This window comes from Sciurus vulgaris (genome assembly GCF_902686455.1).
Source record: "Sciurus vulgaris genome assembly, chromosome: 5".
Classification (NCBI taxonomy): domain Eukaryota; kingdom Metazoa; phylum Chordata; class Mammalia; order Rodentia; family Sciuridae; genus Sciurus; species Sciurus vulgaris.
The window spans coordinates 151483706-151508130 of NC_136465.1; the positions used below are offsets into that span (position 1 = coordinate 151483706).

Genomic DNA, 24425 nt, shown 5'->3' on the forward strand with positions numbered 1-24425 from the left:
CTTCCACTATGTCCTCTCAATTTTCTTCTCCCAGGAGCACTGCAATGGCACAGGAGTCAGTACAGGTGTTCGATCTCTATATTTTAAATGTTTCTGTCATTTCCCTGTTACTTGGATCCCTTTTACTGAGTGACTGCAGCCTACTACATTTCCCACAAAGCTTTGTGACTGTTGTTCCACCCAGCCAGCTTTTTTTCCACCCTCCCGAGAATCTGACAGGCCAGAGAACAATCTGATTTCAAAGAGATGCTTACACTCTGTACTGATGCCATCTAGGAATGTAAATGCTCAATGTCACACTGCTAAGTGGAGAAAGGTAAGCAAAATTGTTACAGGTCTTATATTTTCTAATCTTTTAAAATCTTTTAAAGAGACAGAAATGTTTTATTTTTTAAAATGTCTTTGTCACTTATTTTTGGTTCCATCTTTGCAAATCAAAGTGCAATACCTTTTTTGAACGATAACTCTGGAATGTGTACTCCAAATGTGACATCAGTAAGACTGTAAAGAATACTGAGGGGGATCTTCCCTAAGCCTTCTAAGGACTCTGAACCCAGTTACATGGATCTGAGCGTAAACCTTGCACATAAAGAAAAAATAAACTCTTAAGGAAAAATTAAGTTCCCATCTTCTTGATTGATTGATATGCCAGGGTAGCAATGCAAAGACAAAAGATATATTTAAATGAAACCAGAGACTTAATTTCTTCCCAACTGTCATCAAAAAGTATGTGTTAAGTTTCTCTTCTGAAGTCATTTCCTGATAGAAAGTATTTTTCACACCTCATGAATAAGGAATTAATATTTCAGACAAAAAAAATTAAACTTTTTAAAATTAGCTACAACAAAATTACTCTGTTAATAGCAAGGTTTGTTGAAAACTAAATCTGTTTTGAATAATCCTATTTTCCAACTAGTATAGATTGTGGTCCTATTTTAAATATATGCATTCAAAGATGATGCTTGCCTATTTATTGCCTGGATTTGATCTAAAACTATTATATTGCAATATACCATATAAGTGGTTAACCCAGTTGCAAACCATTAAACCATTATTTAGTAATTAGCACTATTTCTCTGAAAGGAATGAGATGCATGCATCATTTATTTTCATTGCAGATTTGCATAATTAGTGTAATATGCAATTTGATCTACAAATTAAATGCAAAATACTTAATCTACACCAGAAATTTGTGCTCTGAAATTGCATAACTGTCCATTGTGTGGTCATTTCCTTCTCTCTCCCTTCTCCCAAAGCATGAGGAAATAATCCCACAAAGAACACTTAGGAAACAGGGAATGGTAAAAAACAATGAAAGCCACAAAGAAGCCCTGAGTTGGTCAATGGAGTCACACATCTCCAGGCAAATGAAAAATCTAATTTGTAACCTACCTCCTTTCCAAATCTCTATTCTATGCCTTTGATGATGTACATAATTAACAAAATGGTCCTAAGTTGCCAAAAAAAAAAAAAAAAGAAAGAAAAAAGAGGAAGTTTATATGCCTAGATTATTGAAGAAAGTGGTAATCGATTAAGTCTAAAAAAAAATCAAGAGGTAGTTTTTCCAACTTTTAATTAGAAAATCTGAGTATCTATTTTTATGAGAATTCGTTTGTCTGACAAGAGATCAGAGTAATATACACTTAATAATCTTTTTCTATTTAGCTTCAATGTGCTATAAGATGAACTTGTACCACTTTATTCAGAATTTTACCATTTCATTCTACTCACGAATTTAGCACTGTCTACATTATCAGACCTGACTTCACATAGATTATGGTGACACAAATAATGGCTATTAATTGTCCTAAATGTTGTGCTTAACATGTCACATCCCATCATCCCATTTAATTCACTTGGGTTAAAAAATAATCGAGGAGACTGGATCAGTCAGAGGTAATCCAACATGATCAAGTGTTAGGTTTCTTAGGAGCAGAATTGAACCAAATCCAAGGTTATGTGTTCTAAACCACTCCATCATCTTTTGAATGTCACAATATTCCAAAATTGTGAAAAAACCTCAAAAGCCTGCTTGTCTATTCTCCCTCTAAGCTAATCAGAACAAATTTATCCACATATTCCTTGTAGATTTAGTTACTCTCGTCTTTGTGTCATACTTCCTGCTGTTTCCTCTCTCAAGGTGTGTTCCTTGTCATTTAGCTAAATATACTTTCTCTTTCAAAGCACAAGTTACATGCCTGCCATCTCATGTCCCCGGCTGTTCCACCCCACATGCATATCTCAGATTGAATCCATTTGTATTCCCATGGTTCCTAGTGCAGAGACACCAAGATGATTATCTCTCAATAAATGTATTTTCTGAAAGCATTAATGGTAAAGACACAAATAATTCATTGTAAAACAAAGAATGCTGTCAGGAACACTTGATTTCTTGTTACAAAGGACAAATCTGCTGCGAGACGTATTTCCTATGCCAGATTTTCCACCAACAACAAAATTTTCAAAAAGATTTTCATTCACTTTCTGAGTGTCCTTGGTCTATGTCCAAATTCTTTCGTAAGAGCTTCCAAATTTAATTCTAACTTCAAGTGGTCCCGCTGAATACCAGCAGGATAGAGCAAGAACAGAAATTCACCTTGCCTGGAAATGGAATCAATTTTAATTAGGAAGCAACACAGGTAGCCATCCTGAGGTTGCTGCTTTATCAGGAACAACCAAATCCAACTCTTCTTCCTTCTCCTCTCTAGTATTCCTCTAGATTTCTCTCTGGCTTGGGCTCATCCCCACCCCTGGTTCTACTTCTGCCTTGACTATAAAACTAAATGAAAGTCTTTGAGAAAGTTGTGGATTCACTACAGTACCAGTCAAGTTTACTGCAAGCTATTTCAATACCTTTGCCAAAATCCTAAACTCTTGACACCAAGCTCTTCTTTTGATTCTCTGTCTATTACTGAAAGGGCATGGATGACTGAGATGGGGATGAGGGGATCTTCTCTGGTCCATAGGTTGTCCTGCTGGGTAGCTCAGCGACATTTCTTTGTGTCATGCAACAACAGGCATGTAACTATCACTCTAAGGATTCCATAGATTGATTACATAATTGTACTTATAGAAAAGATAACTTAGGATAGTGATTGAATGGACTATGGAGTCAGACTTTAAGTTCATGTCCCAACTGCAATACCCACAAACTATCTGACTTTGGATCACTTATTCTTGATATCTCAGTTCTCAATAATATAAAGAGGATAATAGTATAATAAAGTATAGTAGTATAAATATAATTAATACTATTTGATTGGTGCTACACTAATGACCTAATTTTAACTTTTTGTACTGGGGGTTAAGACTTCAAAATGAACTTTAGGGGGACATAATTTTTCAGTGGAAATTAAATTGAGTTAATGAATGTCAAGAATGTAAAACAATGCTAGTATTCAACGATATAGTTAATATTGTTTAATTAACATTTAAAGAGTGAGTAAAGTGACAACTTTTTCTGTAATAGTGTTTTATTTAAATCCTTCCTCCTTGAGACTGAAAATTCCTGAAAGACATGTGGTTGTTATCTTTGTACATATCCTGAACTTTGCAGGAGAATGGAACATTGTGTGAGCATGGTGACTGCTAGGTAGATCAGTGGAGTGAAAGGGTAAGGAAGAAAAGATTTAAAAGTTGTAGGAGTCCAGAAAGTGATGACAGGACTATTATTTTGTTAAATTTACACCCTAAACCCATTAATATTGAGGTCACACCCATGGCAATGGCTGTGGTTCAAAGAGAAAGAGAAGTTGTGAATCAAGTACTAAAGTTCTTAGAACAGAAACCATGAACCAAAATATGACATTGGAATGGAGATTGGCTAGATGGCTCTCACTGGTCCCATAGGAGAAGGGATATCCCTCCCATGAAGGGTATTTTGTGAAGAGGAAGTTATGTTGTTTGGTAATAATTGAGGTCACAAAGGAAAGTTCACAGTTTTCATACTGTATGATGTGTGAAGTATCTATTTCAGATGTCTACCTGTTGTTTTGTCTTTTCTCAAATGCACTAAAACAATTGTATAAAGGAGCTCTAAAGTTCTGTCATTCCTTTCAATATATATATATATAAACTAATAACAGTAGTACAATGGGCTGATCATATCCCCCTAAAGTTCATTTTGAAATCTTAACCTGCAGTACAAAAAGTTAAAATCAAGTCATTAGAGTAGCAACAATATAATATGACTGATGTCCATAGAGAAAGAGGAAATTTGACAGACAATTAGAGGATGAACACCAAGAGAAGACACAGGGAAGAGACAGCTATCTACACAAACTGAAGAGAAAAGCCTCAGAAACAGCCAACTCCATTGGCATCTTGATCTTAGATTTCTTAGACTTCTCTCTTCAAGACTTATTCAGAAGTAAAACTGGCCTTACTCTCAAGATCATAACAAACAAACATCCCATAAAGATGTCTGAGGAAGAGAGAGGGTGGGTCTTTTTCACTTCTTCTGTAAAGCCAGGTATGACAAAGGAAAGAAATTGAGGGCATCTGTAAGAAGAGACATTTCTTTCTCCATTGTGTGATCACTCAGTGACAAAGCCAACATGTCTGTCTACAGGGAGTGGATGAATCAGCAAGAGGAGAGGAGACATACTGTTGAACCTGCCTGCAGCCTTAGCAATTGGCAAGGCAGGGAAGTGACTGTTTCCTATAAGTGGGCACCCCATAAAACAGCTGGGGTTTAGCAAGTTTGCTTGAATTCAATACCACACCCATAGAGGCTGTGGTGTGGTTGTTGAGGCAATGAAAGAGGCAGCATTAGAGTTATATCCCTTAAATTGTGAGGTTCCATAATTAGAGGGCTCATGATGCCACATGAAAACCTCATACCAGAGACTGGCAATATACCAGAATTTTGATGTCTACCATACAGAAGATACCGGCTGCCAAACGATATTTGACAGAAAAGTGACAACAAACACCAGTTGGGAAAAGCGAAACCTATCCCTTTGCCTCTTGCTCCTCATTGCTCCCAACAATTTGAATGAGCTAGTAGTGCCTATAGGAGAAAAGGAGAGCTAGAGGGTTATGAATCAGATATAAGACAGGAATTTTAAACTGTAAAAAGTAGCATTTAAGAAGCAAATGTGTTCAGAAAATTAAGAAGTCTTTCCAATAAAGTTGAGGAAACAAAAACTGAAATTAACAGAAAATGGATCAGAGACATAATTATATTTTTATACCATAGATGTGAGACTATTTAACTTGCCAGCTATAGTTTATTAGCTTATTATGCTCACTCAATGGGACTCCCTTTTTACCCTGTATCCCCATTGCTTAAAAATAGTGTTTTCCCGATTAATAGAGTAGGGTGACCAAAGCATTTTACACTTTAAGTGGCAGTTGAGAATACTGGGAAAATAGAGGGAGAAGTTAGCTTTCATATTCTAAGAATATTCAGGTTGAAACCCAAATACTCATGACCTGATGGGCTGCTTCTACACTCGTGGTCAATTATCTATTCAAAGTCCCAAAAGAAGTTTAGAGAGTTCTCCTGGTAGCCCCTGGTGGTTTGGAGACTTCAGTCTTCCAAGGTGAAACTGGACAGAAATGAAGAGTAAATTAACCTTGAAGACAACTGTGCTCAGGTAGTTAAGAGGAGGTTCTATCATATCAAGATACTTCTTCCTCACAGTGGAGATCAGTAGAGCATTCTGAAGAAGGACGAAATCAAGATGCTGTGTCAGACATATATCTCATCAGAGATATCAGGCAATTATATACACATATCATAGATTACCTTCCAGATGATTCTTGATTTGCATATTGGACTGACTGCACCTGATGGTAGAAATGTGAGGGGAAAGGTAAAGTGGGCAGATGGATGAGGTAGCAGTAGAGACCGGTGGCCACCTTAAGGGAGTGAGACATCAGAAGAACACTCTCCTGTCCTAATAGGAGCCAGGGAACCTTCACTCGTTGTGTAGAGCCACCCATGGCCAGTCACTGGACACCAGCAGTGGCACAAGCCAATGGAGAGAGGATGCCATCACCCGCCAGTTAGGCAAAGAGGTACCTGCCTCCCTTTCCTCTTCCTCAGCATTTTGTATTTCCTCGTAACTGATTCTTGCATGGAAATGGTTCTGTTAATGAAAACAAAGAGAAAAATATGAAGGAAGAACCTGTGGATGTAATTGATATTTTACTCAGTTTTTTGGCCCAATTTTTTTATTGATATATATTAATTTTTTATTGATATATATTAATATATATTAATATATATTAATGGTGGCATATTGGTACATTCATAAAACATAATTTGATCAATTTCACTCCACAATACCTCCCCAATACTCCCTCCCCCTGATCCCTTTTTTCTCCCTCATTTTCCCAAAATCTTTTGATGAAAAAAAAAAAACCTTTTACTGCAAGGTCAATTTCAAATATATGAATATATATATATGCATATGTGTATATATATGTGTGTATATGTGTGTGTGTATATATATATAAACTACAACTGCAAACTTTGATTTCTCAAGTTGGTATTTATAACATAACTTTTATCTTTATTTTTAATGGCTTTTGATGGTCTGTTTTTTTGTTGTTGTTGTTTTGTTTTTATTTTTTTGGCAGCAATCCCTTTTATGTGTTGCATAGAAATACAGACAGATAAGTGAAAGCAAGCTTTCTTTTCTTCCCAGAGAAATATCCTAAATGCTCTAATTTGAGGTGAATGACAGTATGTGCACTGGTGTGACTGGCAAACAGAGAATAAAGTCTGAGATAAGGCTTATATACAGAGCCTCCATCATGGAGGAAAATATACTCAGTTACAGTGTCAGGAGATTCCCACTTTAATTCCATTTACATTTTACTTCAATTTTATCATACAGTCTACCTTCCCAGTAAAAGAGTTGGGTTTAAAAAACTTCTACATGCCTTGCAATTGTGAGCATCAAACATTATTGTTGACCAAAAGAAGGACCTCATTGACCAGTGGATAATTCCTCAGTTCATTGTAAAGTTCCTTCAAAGTGCATTTGATTTCACACTGAAATGCAAAACTGTATCAAAATAGAATAAGACATAAAACTAAATGTAATATTGTAAAGTTTTATTCCATATAGGACAGTACATTACAAAGTTGAGACTATAGCAAAATCCCGTGATGGCAAGGACTTTTTTTTATATTACTCTAATGGCAGAGTGAAGTAATCAAATGATTACTAGTTGAGAATGAATGGAAGCAGATAATTTTTTAAAGTGAAAAAAAAATGTTTGTCAAAAAAAAATTAAAAACACTTTTTAGCTCCCAATGATCCTATGCCATTTCCTCCTTACAAAGGTTCAGGACAATAGAGACACATGGAAAAAAGTACCAGAGCAGCCTCTGCCCCAGAGTTCAAACAGCAAGACCCCAAGGCACATATTCCAGGATTGATGAATGCATTCCTATATTGGAGTCTAAATCTTCTGTATTTTATTTTGTTCTCTTTCCTGGAGATTAAAGCCAGTAGTCCTCTACTACAAAGCCACACCCCTAGACCTTCTTTATTTTAAAAATGATCTCGTTAAATTACTGAGGCTGGCCTCTATCTGGTTCTCCTACCTCAGCTTCCTGAATCCCTGGGATTACAGGTGTATACCGCCATGCCTGGCCCCAGTCATTTTTGGTACCAGACTGAGTAGAACCATCTAATCTCAGAACTGAACACTAGGTATTAGCTAAAGCTGACATTCTTTTGCTGACAATTAGTCTTTACACCCTCTTTCGGGTTTTTCTGTCACTTTATTATGATAAATGCCAGTAAGAATCAGGTATCTGCCTAAAATATTGTCTTCGGTTCCAATTTAAATTAGCCTCTAGCTTCCACCATGTCCCAGTAGTGGCTGAGGATGTAAATGCATTTCTCAGATTCTCATAATTACAAAGAAGTCATTTACTTAAATCCCAATTCAATGACTCTGTCTCCTTTATGCAAAGTCAGCATTTTCTTCCACACAATATGTATTTTATCTACCTGGAATTCTAAATAGTGCACACTGGATTTCCCATCCTATTGCTCATTTTTGGAGCTCCTTTCCATGCATTCCTCTTGCTGCCTTGTTCCTCTGGTGCAAGTTGTACTTATGGATGGGCCTGACATGCACACCTGCCTGAGACTTCTTAGCTTGGTATAAATAAATCCTCACGTCTGCCACGTTGTTCTGAATTATAATAATAAGTCTTTGATTTCACTTACAGAAATACTCACCAGTGTTTTCCATTTTGGATACATGAGAACATGGTCTGACAAGAATAATAACTATTTAGAGTCTAAATTTTCAAATTATCAACCAGTGAGAAAAATGCCATTATAGAACTTCCAATTTTGCCACAAAGAAGTTTTACATCATATTATTTTTGAAATATATCAAGAAAGGAAAGTTAGATTCACCTATAATCTTATTCTTTAAAATAATACTATAAAAAGAATTTTCTTCACTTTTCCAACCCTATTGCCTCAAAAAAATAATTGTTAGTATTTACTGATTACTTACCATGTGCCAGAAATTCTTCCAAACTCTCAGGATACAAAAGTGAAAAAAAAATGATCTGCCTTTATGGAGCTTATATTTCAATGGAAAACATAAAAGCAGAAGAAAATTGAGTGAAAAAAATAATGGGAAGTCACAGGCAGCAAAATCCTGCAGGGCAGGAATTCAAAGTGTTGGAGAAGTACATACTGATGTATTAGGTTGAGTGACCAGGGGAAACTTTATAGAGGAATTAATAAGTCAATCTATGCAAATCTTTAAAAAGGAAGGAAGATGCAAGAGCAGGATCAAAAACTCTGAGTTGGCAATGCAATTAGCATGTTTGAGGACAGCAAGGAGACTTGTGTGCAGAGGGGAAGGATGGAAAAGGAAGTGATGGAATTTCCAGAAAAGTGTGGACCACCAATGGCATCATACCAACTATGGTAAGTACTTTGGTTTTCACAGATGAAAAAACATATCTTTCTCTAACTTTAGAGGGTTATTTGGGGTGTGTTTATAAAAAGAAAGGGAAAAGGGTGATTCAGTGAGGCCTCAAAACTTTGCAGAAACTCAGGCCAGCCGTGAGTACTAACGGAGTGATGCAATGTGGGGTCGAATTTGAAGGTGAAGCCAGCAGGATTTGCTAACAAATTAGATTTGTGGCCTGGAACAAAGAGGGGATTCCTAATGTCTCCAAAGATTTAAAACTAAGGAATAGGAAAGATAGAGTTGTCAAAAAGTAAGATAGAGGAAGACTGTTGGAAAAATTGGAATGAATTTTAGAATCAGGAGTTCAACTTGAGACCTGTTAACTTTGAGATGATTACTGGTCATTCAGTTGGAGAAGTAAGTAGGCTGTGAAATACAATTTTGGAATTACAAAAGAGATGCAGAATGCAAATATAAATTTGGGGATCATCAACATAGGTGGTTTTTAAAAACAGAGTGAATGAAGTCACCCAAGAATTGATTGTAGATGAGGATGAGAATAGATCCAAGAACAAAGCTGTTTCTGATTCTGAAGTTTAAAGGGGTTAGAATAGAGATACAAAAGAAAAGAGGAATGAGATGCTTGAGATGTAAGAGGAAAACTAGGTGAAAGTGTTATACTGAGGCTCAGGCTAATGTTAATATATAATATGCATATATGCATATATATATATATTTATGGGTGAGACTTCTACTTTATAAAACAGAATCATACTACACCTAAATACATAAAATTAGCTTTTGAAAAATTGATCACCTTGGAAGAGATTTTGTTTCGAGATTTAAAGATGTTTTAGTTTAACTTTTAGAAAACTGTGTGCAATGCTTTTTGTATTTTCTACTTTTATTAAAGTAAAATATCATAAATAACTTTTAAAAATGTGCAGCATAATAAAAATATTGTCTGTGTGTGTGTGTGTGTGTGTGTGTGTGTGTGTGTGTGGAGGGGGTTATTCTTTTGGCTTTTTTTTTAGTTGTACTAGAGCCTCACACAGGATAGGCAAGTGCTTTACCACTGAGCTCCATCCAAGCCCTGGCTGTGTATTTAGAGGAGTAAAGTTGTCAGCAAAAATTCTCTTCATAAATAAGGGAGTAGGATCCAAATAGGAAAAATTTCAGATTGCTCTTACCACTTTACTCTCTAAATAAATATCAACAGATGCTAATTCTCTTTCATTAGGATGAAGAAGTAAGCTTTGAATAGAGCAAAACCTTTTATGGAAAAATATTGTGAAGACAGCTGACAGTTTCTGCTCATTCTTTTTACAGATAAAGTTCTGTTCTTCCACCCACCCCAGTACTCTAACATCTGTTGGGTTGACAAAGGCAAATTCTATGACATTTCTTTCAAATCACCTATGTAAAAGCTCAATGAGTTTTAAGAGATGAAAAATAAACAAGTGAACAGTAGCTACTATGTGCTACTATTAGCACATGTAAGACAGCAACAATATGGTGTATTATTTCACTCCACTGGATAAACAATGAAAGAGTTGATGGTTTCTGTTAGAAGTGAGAAATAGACTATCCCCAAAGATTCATCTCAAAGTCTCCCAGATTTTCCTCATATGAGGGCACATATTAAACATTAAATTACCTATGCCAGAAGACATTTCCTCAATGTAAACCTAAGTGAAAACGTGAGACACATCTTCCGAATGCTGACTGCATACTGGAAGCCTTAATGGATAGTTTGTACTGTGTGTATTGTTTCAGATCATTCACTTGTTTACTCTGTTTTCAGTGTTTGGCCTTTTGGGTTGTTTATATATATTTTAGTTAGCATTTAATGTGAAATTTAGAGAAGGCACAGTATCCTACAGAATGCCTGCATATGAGCTGAAGAGTTTTTGAGGCTCATCTGAAATCAAAGTCACTACTACCAATTGCTGGCTATATATACCCGTATTTCCACTAAACCTCTGTGACGGTTATTAGATTGGGCTATAAAAATTTGAGAGTATATTGAAAACACATAAAGAAGCACTTTCATACAAAAAGGCAAGGTCATAGCTATAAAGAACCCAGAGTCTTAACTTTTATAATAGTCTACTCTGAGTTCTTAAACAGAAATATACTGTTCCAGCTTTATAAAATTTAAAAGGCAGTGGGAATCAGGGGAAATCCCTATTTAAATTTTCAACAGTGATTTCCCAGTTTTGACATATTAATATAACGTTCCAAATCCAATTATAAATAATGGTTAAATATACTAGTCAGAGAACAAAATTTTGAGTTCAGAATAAAGAAATATTTTGGGTCCATCACTAACTATATGGTTTTTAATCATTAATCACAAAATGATGGGTCTTAAGAGCACTTAAAAACCAATTAGAACAATGGCTCTAACTACATCTTCTTTAGTTAAATTTGAAAATGCAATGCACCTTCCCCCCCACAGAATATAACTGCTCCATTGACTATTTGACACATTGTATTAATAATCAGTGGAACATGTTTTCTTATTAAATCTAACAAAGAAGTCATCAAGTTCTGATGTACATAATTTAAATTAGCAACTATAAGAAGAGAATACTGAATATGTAATACCAAACTACATCCTAGACATTTTGACCTCTCTAAAAGGAAAAGTACTGGGTAATGAAATTGATCAAATTATTTTATATGCATGTGTGAATATGGCACAAGGAATCCGACTAATATGTATAATTATAATGTACCAATATATTTTTAGTTAAACTATTTAGATTAACCTCTTTATTTTATACACGATCAAAGTCATGAAGTTGTGTGCTGTCTTGTCAAATACTACACATACTTACAACTGGAGAGTTCAAGGTCCCACAGACTGTCAGGTTTGCAGTTTAGCAAAACAGAGTCTGTTAACATTACTCCTAAGGTTTATATCATCTGATTAAGACTACACTATTGTGCTTTTCTTTCGTATACTCTATCAGTTAGGATTTTGCTAGTAGATGCTGTGCTGTCTTTATCTCATAACTTTAATCCCCAAGATCCCAAAGAGATGTTCCAATTTTGACACTTAACTGTAGGCATGCAGCAAGAAGGGGCAGTGAGTAGAAAAAGACGGTGTGTTTTTTCTTGCAATAAATCATTTTATGACTTATTAATCTAGGAATATATCATCCAATTGCCCCTAACTGAAAAGGAGTTAAGAAGGAAATTTATTTATCAAGAAACATTGCTACCTCAAAGAAAATTCAAGGCATTTCTGAATACCAACCATGAAGTAGATTTTGAACAATTAGCAGCAACTGCCCCATAGTCATACCCATGATGGTTTTTTGAATGGATAGTTGCACCAATTGTCTAGTGCAGCTCCATTAATCAGATAAATTACTATGTCAGCTTTCAGTAATTAGTTTTTTATTTCGAATTTTTATTTTTCCACTGTCTTAATCCATTTTGTGTTGCTGTAACAGAACACAGATATAGTATGTATTCTTCTCCTATATAATAAGAAGAAATTAATTTTATTACAGTTCTGGAGTCTGGAAATACCAAGGTCAGGATACTTGATCTGGTAAGAGCCTTTTTTTTTTTTTTTTTTTTTTTTTTTTTTTTGCAGTACTGGGGATCGAACTCAGGGCCTTGTGCTTGTAAGGCAAGCACTCTACCAGCTGAGCTATCTCCCCAGCCCAGTAAGAGCCTTCTTGATGTATCATCACATGACAGAAGATGGAAGGGAAAAGGGACAAAAGAGAACCATGATCACACTTCTCTAGTAGCATAAAACCCACTAGAGAGTGTGTAGACCTCTTGACCCAACCACTTCCACCACAATGGCAACTCAATTTCAACATGGATTTTGAAGTGTATAAACATTTAAATAACAGCACCTACTTTATAATACTTCTAGTACCTATTATCTTTTCATTTTAAACTTAAATTGCTATTGATAATTCATTTTGGTCTCTTTTCAAATATTAGAAATTGATAAATGATATTCTATAATGATAGAATCATTTTTAAAATTTAGATATCCTTTGTCTAGATGTGGCACACTTAAGTTAACCTTCTCATCTAATATTTCTTCATTACAATCTTACACATATATATGTATATCTCAGAGTGAACTCTATTTTGCAAGTCAGAAATGTTATTTTTTAAATACATATATTTCCAATAAGAATATTATTCAGGCATTCAGAGAGATTTTAGTTTTTAAAAAACGAATTTGCTTTTTAACCTATCCTTCTATAACATTGTTTTTTTCTCATGTGATTGATATTAAAATAACATATTCTGTGGAAAGTCTATGGACTCCAGCAATTCTGTTTCAAAATAAAACACATTTATGCCTTAAGGAACAACCAATTTGAGGTTAAGGCTAACATTTTATTGGAAAGTTTAAGATGTTTAATGAGAACTTGTGACTGAATAGGCAACAGAAGGGGATTAAATTATTCTCAAGGATTCTCCTTAACATGTTTTTAACATATAAAAAGGTGCAAAAAAGTGATCATCAATAATCATCAATACCTCATAAAAAGTTTTCTGGAATATTCATTTTTCATAAAGAGTTCTGTTTATTTTTTCCTTATCATATATCTAGTTATTCCTGAAAATTTAAGAGAGTTTCAGAAAGAGAGCATAAACAAGTAATATGACTTAAATCATGCTAAAATTATATTTTAAAGAGATCACTGTTCCTGTCAAAGGTCTAATGATTAATACTATAAAATTGGTCATATGTAATGAGATATGAATTATGGATCTGCACAGTGTCTTGAAAAAAGTTTTCTAAAATCTGGAAGACAAGAATATAATGTAACTCATATAATTCACTTATTTAATCTATTTGAGATATTCTCCCAAACTGATCCAATCCTTCCAGTACTTCCCCAGGTAGTCTTTGGAAAACAGATCCTTAGATGGTAATCCTGGGGGATGACTCCTCTTACTTCCTGGGCCTTTACTGTTCACCTGTCATAATCCCCACATTCTTCTGCCTGTTTTTACTGCTACTTTCTAGGACTGCTTGCCCTCCCTTACTGACCTAGAGTCTTGGATTCTACCCTGCTAGTCATAATATTGTCTGAATTCTGGGAAGAATTTTCTTTCCTGACACATAAAATATTAGTCAAGGACTAAATTATTTATGTGATTACATATTAAGTCATTCATTTTTCCAAATGCTGCCTACAAACATAACTTGGTTTGAGTCTGCCTTGCTAAAATATCTATTCAAGTTGTTTTTAAGTTTCATTTTTATTTTTAACTGACAAATAGCAATTGTACATATTTGTGATAAACAATGCGATATTTGATTCATAATTATGTCAATGCTAATGAATGACTCTGCTTTAAAGTAAAATAAAAAATAGTTTATTCTGAACCACATATGAGTAACTTGTGTTGGGGGCTGTGCCATGTTGGCGGCGCCAGGATGGCTCCTGATCACATCGGCAGTGAGGAGGTTAATTGACATAAGCACACTCAGGTGATTTTCTCTTACACGCACACAATGTATGCGCATGTGTTCTTGAGCACTAATTGCCTGCTAGAGTGTCTCGCCTAATCTTTGCGTAAGAGGCGTGGCCCTGCTCTCCGTGTCCTGGAGGTGATATAAGTGTAGGCGGAGTGAGACAGAGCAGCAGCAGCCATTACCAGAAAAGCTAGCAGAAGAAGACACACGCGGGGCAGCAGCCAGAGGGAAAAACACGCCACAGCAGCCATTAGCAGAAGAAAAGCAGTAGCAGAAGACACGCCATAGCAGCCATTAGAAGCAACCAGAGGGAAAGACACGTGGCGCAGCAGTAGCCAGAGAAGAAGACACGATATAGCAGCCATTAGAAGCAGCCAGAGAAAAAAACACAGGGCAGTAGCTAGTAGGGAACTGAGACGCATCACTAGGGCACCTTATGCAGGACTTTAAGGCGTGGCAGGCCTCTCTCCTTCTAAGCTCTAAGAAAAACCTGTCTTTCTTTCAAAGTTTCTCTCTTAAGCAAAGTTTCTTTCTCTCTGATAAGCAGGGTCTCTCTCTCTCTCCTCTCAAAGCAAGTAAACCTCATTTCCTCTATCCTCTATGAACAAGCAAGAAAGCAGTGCACTAAAGAGAAAGATAGAAGTGCCTCAGTTTCCACTCCACCACCCATAAGACCCATGCAAGTTGTTGCTGCAGGCAGTGACAAATATCCACGGATTTTGGAACCGCAAAGAGCCAGCGACAACTTGGGTCCAGGAACACAGATTCCAATTGTCCTGAAACAGTATTCTGAAGGAAAAAAGAAAATTGTAAGGTCGTTTACAGACAGAGAACAAAGGTAATCATAAATCAATGCATTCCATGAATAGGTTGGTGGTGACATTAAATAAATGGGTTAAAATAAAGTGGAGAAGTTTTGAACTGCTGAACTGAGATGGTATCTTGCTGCATTCTTTGGGAGATGATTGGTCACACCAGGGGTCTGTTCTTTGTCAAGCTGTGGATGGTTAATGAAGTCTAACATACATCCTGGAAAGTTTACCCAATAGTCATGAGAATGTTAGGTCAAATACACAGTCAGAAGTAATGTTTGTTCCCCTAGAGGCCTGAAGTATCCTTATCTAATGCCCCCCAAGGCTTGCCTGTTATTTGATCTCCTTTTGAGAAGTTTTCCATCTGGTACTGGCTTGAAGGGATCTATTATAATTTGGTTTCTTTAGAAATGCTTCATTTCACACATATACTGTGGAATGATCACATAAAGCTAATTGACATATTAGTCATTAAATGCTTTTTATTTATAGTAAAAGATGTTAAATACCCTCTTTGAGATTGAAACATACATTATTACTCACTACGGTCACCATGAACTTAAAAGACAGTGTACTGCATGAAATAAGCCATGAACAGAGGAAAAAATAACTCATACATACACACACATATATTATAACAATGTTCAAAATGTTTTAAAAGTATATATAAGAAATTTTAAGTATACATAATTATGTGAAAATAAAACTGGATATTTTGGAATATCAATATTTCCTAGCATAGAAAAAGTATTACGAAGTACTCCAAAGTTTGATTGTATGGATCGAACTCCAGCCCCTTTTTTTTATCAGCTATCCTCTTGGTAAGCCGCTTTTAGTACAACACCAGAGGAAAAAAAATCTCACAATCTATTGACTCTTATATTCTTTCTAATTTGGATTTCATTTCCAGGCATTGTAAATAAGCGATATTTGCTGGCTCTGTATGTCAGTATTCTCACCTGTACAATGGATACGATCATAATGTTTATGTGTGGGACTTCTGGGAATGTCAAATGAGATAATGTATGTGAGGAGTTTTAAAGGCCCTGTAGATGTTCTTACTTACTAAATGCTATTTGTAAATGAGGTTATTGTTTTCAGCAATTTACTATGCCTTCATAAGTAAAAGAAAAATAAGCCATCAGGTTCAACATTTCCCACTTTGTCTCCGTATCATTTACAACTTTTTCTTCATTTGTATTTGATCCATAATTTCACAGCAAAATTTCTCACCGTGATTTAGTTCAAACATGAATACGGACTCAAACATCAATTAAAAACACCTTTTGTGTGCTTAGTACCTGCTGTACTCCATGTGACTTTCATGTTAACCACACCTGTATATGAAAAATTTAGGAATATCTATATAGTCCTTAAACCTAAATCCTTGGCATGCATTCACACACACACACACACACACACACACACACACACGCACACACACACACACACTTGCCTAGAAATACTTTCAATTGAAAAAAAAAATCAAACTGAAAGAAAATGTCATGTAATAAAAATGTATAGGGGGCTCCTATAAGGTGAAAGTGGTTTGTGCTACCAATATACCAATGTGCTCTGTTTACCCAGAGTTTGCTAAATTGTGTTTGTTAAGATTATAGGTAACCCCCAAATAATTTGTTCCCCATCCTCCAGCTTTTGCTATGTACTATTCGCCTACCTCCCCTGGCTTACTCCTGAAACTGGTCTGCCTTTTAGCCAAATTGAATGAGGTACAATATGGATAACTCTGGTGAGCAGAAAAGAATATGAAATGAAAACAGATATTCATTAATATTTTGACATTATTATATTTGTAGTATATCCATTAAGTAATTCTAGAAGCTTAAAAGTCATGCTTTCTCTTTCTGCACTCAATTTCATGTATACAATATATATGTATGTGTGTGTGTATAAAGATTGTGTGGGGAAAAGCCATACTTGAAAGGAATCCTTTTGTTATGCACTTTATCATGCTCAGAGAAATCAGAATTATATAAATTATATTCACACAATCTCAGAAAAGAAAGCAATTTAACCATTGGGATATGTGAGCATTAATTTTCATTACATGCAGTAATAAAGAAATGCAAAAACCCACTTGTGTAATGCCTTACCACAATGTGATTTTTATTACATTATTGATATCATTTTTCTTATTCACACTGAACTACAAAAAATGGAATTTTATTGCTCTGACAAAATATTGACTTCATATATTAAATGAACAACAGCAAGTATTAAATCAAAAGCTCATATATTTCTGATCATTTTTATTAGTAATTATTTTAACTCCATGCATAGAAAGTCAATATTTTCATCTATATTATAGACATGCTAGAAATATTTTAAATGGGAAGCAGATTCTTAAGATGGTCTCCCAGTATAATGAAGACAGCTTCAACAAACTATCTTGAATTATGCATCATTAACTAGAATAGAACAGAAATAGGAATCTTTGTCTTCAATTGGTAGCAAGAAAGCTAATGAACTACTTTTCCTTTCTAAATTAATAATAATTTAACCATGTGTGCAGAAAAATATATACAGTTATAAAATCTATTAAAATTAGTCATCAACTAAGGAAACGAGAGTTTACTAATCTAGAAAGTGAACTTAAAAATGAGCATGTTAAGAAATTGCTATTATACTCTAAAATCTTAAAATATATTTGGTGACATTGACCCTATGATAAGTTATAAACTTAAGAAATCTCAGGTAAATAAATATAATTGGCCTACCACATCCTTTTAGAATAATTATTGAAACAACCAAAAAGTTTAAGTATCAAAGATTATGTAGTATTTTAAATCTTTTAAAAATAAAATAATTTTAATAAATATAAGATTATTGGATAAGACAATGCTATTTTTCAGAGATATAAAAAATGAACTTCTTTATAAGTAAAGCTGTTTTATTTCTGTCATAATATTGTTGTCAAAACCATAAAATATTAAAACTGCTCAGGAAAAAATTAGAACATTGCCATCAACTATTCAGTTTTCAACTAATTATTCTGTTTTGGAATAACTCAATGTTGGAAAAGCAACTGGCAAATGCCTAAACTGGAAAATCAAAAGGAATATGTGGATGCAATAAGTCACCATATATGATATGACAGAGATGCATTTGTATTTGCATGAATAATATTTTAAAATAAAACTCAGTTCCATCAGTCTTGAGAGTTTGCTCCTAGAGTTAAAATTAATTACTTAAATAATGTGACTCTGAATATAGTATATTCATTCAAAAGTTATATGGTATAAAGGCATATATCGATTTAAATGAATGCATATACAAAATGCTGTTCTAAATTAAATTATCAGTTCTATTTTACCTACCCCACAATTCAGTATGCTACTGAAAACAAAGCATGAAATATAGCTAATCATCAGGGAAAAAACTCAGTTCTTGAGTCTTAAAGATTAAGGAAAAAATAAAATAAGGAAAATAAATGAATTTATATGCCAAGTTCTTTCTCAGACATTACAAAGTTCCTATAGAGTAACTGGATGCCTAAACATAACAACATCACTGTAAGATCTTTATTAAAACTGAATGGCATTCTGTTATAGAGAAAAATGAGATACCACCAAAGTTCAGTTCTATCTGTTGTACTGAACAGAGAAACCATTTACAAGATATAATGAAACAAGAATCTCTTTAAAAATACATGAAGGGCAAATGTGTTTTCTTTACAAGCTCCACAAATTTGATGCACATTCTAATTTCTTTCTATTGTAGCTTCCAGGGTTCCATTGATCTTGTGGCGTGGGAGGACTGTTACCGAGCAAGTCTGTTACCAGGAGCTATGTGACAGCATTAATTAAGTTGTGCTTTGGGAAAATGAAAGCAAACAAGATGCATATTTTCCATTTTGCCAATAAACACTCAAGTACAACAACGTGTAGGAATTCCTAGCACATTAATCAATCTGATTTTTTTCCTTCTTTTTTCCTTTTTGCCATTTCTTCCCTATCTACCTCCCTCCTTCCTCTTTCCTTCTTTTCCTTCCTCCTTCCTTATTTTGCTTTAGTGATGGATTCTACCTTAATAATAAAGGTCAGTTAGAAGAAACAACTATTAGATATGGATTCCCTACCGTCTCTCATTCACAGAGACATTACAGAGAAACACAAGTAACAAAATGTTGCTTCAAAAACTAGGGAAGCCTATGAGCAGCTTTCTTAAATAATTCGTTTCTGTTATACATGTGTCGTATTTTCTCTGTGAATTGCTAGAAGAAGAACAACAGTTCTTCACATATAGGTCTGTTACATTGTGGAGGATGATTTAGAGGAACTGTTTTGAGGATGAAGAACTCTCTTTTCATGGTTCCCTAACATCATTGTTCTACTTTTACCCTTATTCCAATGAGCTTTAACTTTATTTGCCAAATCGCCTTTCTTCAGATACATACATATGTATGAAAAAAACATGTATTTAAGTTCATGGGTTTTCAGCAAACTGTTTGTGCAAAAGGGTGCAAGGGTAAGGTCCCAACTCCTTCCATGTGCTGCTTAGTCTTCTTCTGCCTCATGCATCTTTGCCCAGCCCTTGTCCACACCTAGGTGTTGTGGGCTGTGCTGTTTTCCTCTGATATTCCTTTGGAATGTCCCTTTCCACCCCTATATCATTCTTTAGGTTCTACTTCATTCAACAGCCATCACATATGTCTCCCTTCCTCTGCCCCCTTAGCCTCCTCAATCTCTCTCAGGGGTGTGTGTGTGTGTGTGTGTGTGTTCCCATTATACCAATTACACCAGCATCAAAAAACATGTCCCATTTTATTTTTCAGTTACATGTATGACCCCTGGTTGGGCCCTGAGTTCCAAGATGATAGGAGCCATATCCTGATCATTCATTTTTTTTATAAATGTCTTTATTACAATTGTTATTGTTCTTACCAAGGAATATATACAACAAACTGTTTCCTTAAATTTCCCTCTACTCTTCTTCCCTGAACTATGGAAGTAAATAATACATATGTTCCATCCTATGATTATATCAAGAAATATTTTTTGAGTGCCAAATGTGAGGGCAGGCACTGCTCTTGGTGATATTTGTATAGCAATGATCTAAGCAGAATCTGTCATCTAGGAACCTCCAATTTAGTGGAATAGGTATGCTGTGCTTGGGGGTAAATCCTTTATTAAATCTAAAAAGGAAAAAAAAACACAGTTTCTGCAATATCAAGTATATTCAGCCTTAAAATTGTGTATAACTACATAATGAGTGAGATTTGATTTGAAGAAAAAAGCAAATAATTCTACATTGTTAATTTGTGTTAATAAAGTGTTTCAGTCATCAAAACAAACTGAATTATTTTTCCTACATCTAATTACTTTGGTTCAAGTAATGCAGCATTTTGCTAACTTCTTATTTATGTTATGAATTTTTAGTATAGCTATTTGTATTTCCTGGAGTTTTTAATTGCCTTTGTTTTTGCCTTGTTTCTTAAGCTTCAGAAAGGCAATAATCCTGAGATATTCTTTTGTTGCACTTGGACCTTTTCCATAGTTTATTGATTATCTGAGTTACTTGAGACTTTAGTTAAATATACCTGACAATTATATTTTTCAGAAAGAGTACAGACTGCTTTGTCTGTTTAGTCTAAAAAAGTAATTATTCAGTTCACACTTAATCGATAGTTCAGTTGGCAGTAGAACTCAATTTTCACAATAGATACTAAAGATATTTAATTTAAATGTTATTTTGTTTTAATGTTCAGTTTTGCTAAAAAGAAATCTGTTGCTCTTTTCAACTATACATACGTAAATTTCAAGTAAACCCTTCCATGTTCTCAACTATAGGAAATATGTCTCAATCTTTTTTTACTGTAGTACCTATCATAGTATTTCTATTGGAATAAGTGCACAAAATCATTGTTATTGATAATAAAGATGATATTATTTATTTCATATTAATATTTTAGAAATAACCATAGAACATTCTTACTCTCTCTTTTCAATTTAAAAAAATTGTATCCCTTGAGAAAACTGGAGGTCATCCTAAATCTTATAAACACATACAATCATTCACTTAAGTTTTTAATGATCATTTTTAATTGGGTCCCTGAACCTGTGCGTCTGTGTGCCAGGAGCAGTTCTAAGGACTGGGAATAAAGCAATGAACATTTTTAGTAAAGGGAAGAACTTACCAGTGAAGTAAGTTAACTTACTGGGTTAACTTCCCTCAGGGAACTTCCTTGCCAGTGTTCTTTCAATACTAACACAAAAATATCATTAATTGTATACTTCTCTGCATTTCCATAGCCAGTGTTCTCTCTTACTAGTACCAGTATAATAAGCTCCCGCACCCTCTTATAGTATCCATATCAAACAATGCTTAGATCTCACTAGAACCTGTGGCCCCATAATTTCTAACATTCTTTCACTATTCTACCTCCATGCCTCCTTGCTTTTTTCCTTACTTTGCTTAATTTCTATGATGATTATTATTATCATTGCCTGATATATTGGCTCACTTTTGTTCTCCTGGATTGTGATACTCTCTTAACTAAAAACCGACAATGGTACAAATTAATCTACCCACCAATTTGGTCTCTGCACCTGTGCAGCTGAGCACAACCGGGAAAAAATATATAGTTCTTTCCATTGCCACATTAATATTTTTTTCTAACTTCCCATAAATGTTCACCAAGTTCTTCTTGTTTTGTGACTTTCCTCTGGTGTTACCCACTTGCCCCAGAGTCCCCTTCCTTACTTTCCTTTGATTCACTGTTCCAGACTCTGACTGTCAGTTCAAATATCACCTTCCTGAAGAATACTTCTGTAATTGAAATTTAAAAATAGAATATGTATATTCTGGTTTATGTTCATATATTTTATTTCACATAATTATTCTCATAACATTTTATTCTTTTATTTCACAAAATAAAACACAAAGAATTCTGCAAGAAACAAATTAGTGATTTTAGTATGATAGTTAAAAGAATCTTGATTTAGTAATATATGCTCTTCTTTAATAATGAATTTATTAGCAAGATCTTGATGTGGATCTAACAATTACTGCAATTCCTCATATACTGATGGGAATAAGTGGTAACAGAGATGAATAACAGCTATAATCAGGTACAAAAATATCTGTAATTTCTATTGATGAAAAAGAGGGCTGATACTATTTAAGTTTAATAAAAATAGAAGAAAATGCATTGATTTCAGTTAGAGAATTTTATAAAAATAAATATAGAATTTTTCTTATCTTAAGTTTGCTATCTTCATGAATTTTGGTCAGAAACTTATTAGGAGTCTGTGGACCCCATATTTGAAGACTTAGGATTTAGTACACAATTCATTTATTTTATGGGCACTAAATTCTCCCATAGTCTAATGAGTTATTGGTGCAAGTTAGATGTGGATGCTTAGGTTGGGACTGAATGCCAACTCTCCTACTTCTGTGCTGAGAAGCCAATACACACTCCTCCAAATAGCATGCATTTAAGTACTGGTGGACAACATCAGGAGGATTATCTTGATGTACCATTGATTTGATAGGTCTTTCAAAGATCTAAAATTCCAAGTACTACAGAGTTGACTAAGGACCAAAATATTTGTGCCTAACCCCACTGCTGTTACACTCCACTGCTTCCTTTAATTTCTCCTCTCAGACCAGCGATCGATAGCTAAACAACAAACAACAAAAAATTTACGTATCTCTGAAATATATTTGCTTATTTTTTTATAACATTTTTAACTATCTTCCCTGTTAAACTGCCGGCTTCATGAAAGACTAGACTTTCCATATCCTGCATTCCTTGCACAAACCCATTGCCTGGCACATAGCAGCTGTCAATCAATATCTGTAAAATGAATTAATAAGTGAATTGACCAAGTTGTAAAACTCATTTTATAAAGTATGTCTTTTTATTTGTGCTAAAACAGTATTAAATTAAAAAAAACTATAATTAATATAAAATTACATATCAATGAGTAAAGAACAAGTTTTCTTAATTGCTAACTCACAAGAGGGAAATGAAAAAAATCCCTTAACTAGCATGGAAACTTCTAACACAAAAATATAAGAATCAAACTATTATAAATAATTTTAAAGCATGGAGAGTAATGATTATACCAAATCATATAAAGAGGTATTTCATGATTGATTGGTAAGACTTAATCAGGAAGTACTCATTTGATAGGGGCAGTGGGAAGAGTATATATAGAACACTGAGCCTGTGCTTGATTGGAAAAGCAAAATCCCTTTGTCTAAGGAAGGTTGGCCTGGGAAAAATGTATTTATGTACTTGTAGCTAGAATTTTCTAAGGGAATCTTCAGGTAGGTGGACAATACAATATTTAAAATGAAAGGAGACATTAGAAGAGCAGGCTGGAAGAAGGAGTGAAATGACAGGAAGGAGCAAAAGCCAGCTGTGGGTGAGAGAGTTGGCCTTGCTGAGTGGTGAGGAGAAGGCCCAGAGAAGTGTGTTATAGGAATAAAAATGAGAGCTACATAGGAGAGAACTGAATTTTTAAAGATCCTTTCCTGTGAGGCCAGGACAGCCACATGCACATTGTGAAGCAGTACTAGGCTTTGCCTACAGTTCAGGGAGGGAGGCCATAACCCTGGTCATTGCACAGGAGCTGGGAAAAAGCTACCCGCCATGGTAATTGAGGGCGATTAGTCCATCTACATTTCCTTGTATGACAGGCACTTTATGAAATGTAAGATCATTTGAGAAGAAGGGAAAACCATGATATTGAATAAATTCTAGTTTCACCATTTTTTTTCAAAGATCTGTCTAGATTCAAATAAGAACCAGAGGACTAGTTAAAAGGCTAAATACTTAAATGAGATAGTTCCTCACTCACCCCTGTGTAATATTATAAAAGTACTTAACCTCTCTAAATCTCACTTTGGGGTAGGATACAATTACCTAATGTATAAACTCAGCTCAGCACATAGATTACTATTTGCCCCCAATAACATTGAGGGTTAATAATTATTGTGGTTTTTGTTGCTGCTGTTAACACTGCTTCCATTATGTATCAAACCTGAACCTATTTTATTTGATTTGCTGCAAATTTATAACTTCATCATTTTTATTCATCATATAGAAAACTAAAATTTATGAAATGTTCTTATTTCATAACTAATAGAATGACTACATATGTCTGAGCATCTTCAAATTTATTCAATAATATAGAGGTTAAAGTTAAATTATTAAAAATGTATAATCAGAAGGAGTATCTCTAAGTATATAGTGGTTCATGAATATAAAA

General features: G+C 34.5%; 1 long non-coding RNA gene across 1 annotated transcript; it reads left to right on the plus strand.

Moving 5' to 3' along the window:
* The first annotated feature begins 236 nt into the window (after positions 1-236).
* Positions 237-12469, plus strand: LOC306662088. Its single transcript, XR_013764057.1, has 3 exons — positions 237-316; positions 8759-8918; positions 12429-12469. It is a non-coding gene; the product is annotated as an uncharacterized lncRNA (long non-coding RNA).
* The last annotated feature ends 11956 nt before the right edge of the window (positions 12470-24425 follow it).